This window comes from Photinus pyralis, unplaced genomic scaffold (genome assembly GCF_008802855.1).
Source record: "Photinus pyralis isolate 1611_PpyrPB1 unplaced genomic scaffold, Ppyr1.3 Ppyr1.4_LG2, whole genome shotgun sequence".
NCBI lineage: Eukaryota > Metazoa > Arthropoda > Insecta > Coleoptera > Lampyridae > Photinus > Photinus pyralis.
In genome coordinates this window covers 22,346,282-22,349,670 of record NW_022170403.1, presented here as the reverse complement: position 1 = coordinate 22,349,670, position 3,389 = coordinate 22,346,282, and positions in this window count along the sequence as shown.

The window sequence follows — 3,389 nt, the reverse complement described above, 5'->3', positions numbered from 1 at the left end:
AATTTATTATTATTATTATGGTCGGTGTTTCTTGTGAGAACTCAGGTCTAGCCTGGTTAACTAATCGCACGGATTAAATCAAGTAACGATTAGTGTCTGTCTGTGTCTGGTGAAGTTATGTAGGGTTCTAAAGAAAAATAAAAAATAAAATAAATATTCACACACTCACATTGGAAATCTAGAGATAGTATGTAATTCATACTTACCAACATATTATTATTATTATTATTATTATTATTATTATTATTATGACGCTGAATTTTTTTATCACTCGTTATATCAAATATATACAAAAATTTAATTACGACACACATTCAAAACAATTCCATATCTAATGCAAAATTTTAATTTTTGAGGACCCTACCCTGAAGTGATTCAATCATGTAAATATATACCACCTAACCTCTTTGTACTTGTTACAGTAATTAGGTTCAATGAGGGATAGAGTAACAATTACGGTTATCACCCCAAAATCTGACCTAATACTAATTATTACTGTGATTAGGGAATGCAATACCGGGATCCCGAAACACCGGGATCCCGCAGCATTTTTCCGGGATTAATTCCGCACATTAATGGAGCGGGATCCCGCGGGATTTGCGGGACTGAGGAATTTGAGAAAACACATAACGGAGAAGCTATTTTTTAAATAATTGTAAACTTTTTTCGTTAAAAATGTACTATGATTTTTAAGGCACTTTAGAAGTTCACCTTTTTGTGCTTTACAGGTGATTTTTTGAGTTCTAAGTTAGGCTGAAGGTACTTTTTTGTTCAATATTGTGATAATTATAGCGATTTATTTTAATACAGACCGCACAGAATTGCTTATTTGCCAATTTATTTAAAGTTTTGCGGGATCTCGCAAATACCGGGATCCCGCGGGATTAACATCTAACAATCCCGCAAATACCGGGATTGAGATTTTGCTGCGGGATTGCATTCCCTAACTGCGATCACTGACCATTTGTACCATAACACGAGCGTGAGCTTACTACTTCATGCACTACTAACACATACACGGTGTCCATTTTTGGAGTGCCACTATGGGGATCTCACTTATCTTAAGAGATAGAAAGTTGGTTAAATCGGGGCAAAGTTGCAAATTGAATGAAATGCAATATGTGCATAGCTTCAGCCATATAATACGAAAAGCCAAAAGTTGAGTAGAATCGATTCAAAATTCACAGGTTCCCTTTTCGCATCTCGACCCTTTATAAGCCGAATTGCAAACTTTTTTATTTAGTAGTAGTAGTATTTAAACGAAATTTGATACATAGGCACTTGGACTAAAGGAAAATCAAACACCAGTTTCAAAATTTGTTTTTGCGCATGTGCAGTGCCAACTTTTTTGTTAATGGGAGCATTTAAATGAAGTTTGATACATAGGCACTTGGAATAATGGAAAATCAAACGCCAGTTTCAAAATTTGTTTTTGCATCTTACAAAAAGGAAATGAATGCAAGTGGAAATGCGCTTTTTGTAAATCGTTTACGATTAACTTGTTTTCTCTTTACAACGATATATCACACATGGTGGTTCAGTATCACATTTTTCCTAAAAATACAATTTTGAATTTTTTGAGAAGAGTGCTTTGAAAAAACAAAACGTTCTTTTGTTGTGAACAAAAGGTTGACTTTTTTCATGTAGTGTCATTTAGGTTTATGTTAGTTGTATCTCCATTAAAAAGGGTCCGAATAATGTGTTAATTAGAAATGTTTACTACGATTAGTTTATCGTAAAAAAAATGAAATTTTTTTGCGATATCTTCAAAACTATTAAAGATATTTCAAATTTCTTTTCAGATTCTTATACAGCAGGAAAATTGGCAACTTTACCCCCATTTAACCAACATTCTATCTCTTAAGATAAGTGAGATCCTCGAAAAATGGACACCGTGTATAAATTAATGTTGCAACTCACTCCAGCATAATTCGATTTTGCTCATATAGCAAACGCCAGTCTTCTTTGAAAGTTCTCGAACGCTCTCGAATATTCCAAAACAAATAGGTCATCATAGGCCGCCATCTTGAATTATGGACTTCCTGTTCAGATTTAGAGGTGCCAACATCGATATTCGTGTTCAGCAGGTCCAAATTAGTAAAAAACGCCTATTTGGCCAAATGTTGTCTGAAATGCCCCTAGAACCTGTTAAAACGCTGTTTATTATAAAAGTGAACCAGTCTATTATCTTTATGTCTGATTCCCCATAAATGAAATGTATGGCCAACACAAACTCAACTCGTAAGGTTACCATGAGGGTAGTTTCGACGTATTGATGGTGACACTTGCAATAAGAATGGAAATGGAAATTGTCTAAGAGGAGCCTTAAACGATCTTGAAATTTTGTCGCAACCAGGAAAACAACTTTGGCGAACGACCTTGAAATTTTTTCTAGGCCACAAAAACACCTTTAGGCAATTTTAGTGAGAAATACTTATCCGGAATTCGTATACAAGGTTAGGCTTTTGATGCCAAACTCAAAAATTTTATTCCCGAATTCTAAATGTGAAAAGGTTTTGCGAAATCGAGCACAAAATTTTGACCAAAACGTTTCTTTTATTTTCAGCATTGTCTTAGAAGTATCGCTCCAGTTCTTATACAACCTAAACAGTAGGTAAACCAAGTCAATCGTATCAGAAAAACTAATTTGTTTTTAATGCTCGAGCTTCCTTGGACACGATTGACAAAAGCACGTGGTTATTTTCGAGTGCTATTACAATATGTATCTATGTAATTATGTCAAGTATGAGTCGTATGCAAACTTATTCATTATATAATGTAGTCGGAATTACGAATGTGTGCTAATTTGTGCGTTCTAAGTGAAATTAAAATGTGATTTTGCATTTCATTTAGAGGCAATAAGCATATTTCCAATTTAAAGGATTTCATTCATATTTATCATTTGAATACCCTTGCTAATTGGGATTATCGACGACGAACTTATAAGAAAGGAAAGGCTATAATGCACTTGAAAAAAGAATTGCAACTGCAATATCCGTGGAGGTTTATTACATGTTCCGAATAGTATGATGTAAATAGGGCAAATTGTGTCAATGTAGTTTCCTTATAACAATTTTCCATTTGTCGCTCGAATCTGAAAGTGGCAAGCACAACTTTTACGAAGGATTTTGCAAAGTAGCGTCTAATTAACCAATTAAGCTGATTAACTGCCTATTACCGATAAATATTGTTTTAGCTCGAATTCGACCTCATCCTCGCGGATGAAGGTTGCACTAACAAAATACCTAAATGCAAATAGTATCGGTAACATGATTTCCAATGAAAAATACTACAAGAGACAGGTAAAATAAGTGCGGCGGCGGTCACATAGCTTCGGTGTAGGGTGACTAGTCATCTGGGTGGGTATGTCGGGTCATGGAGACCTTCGT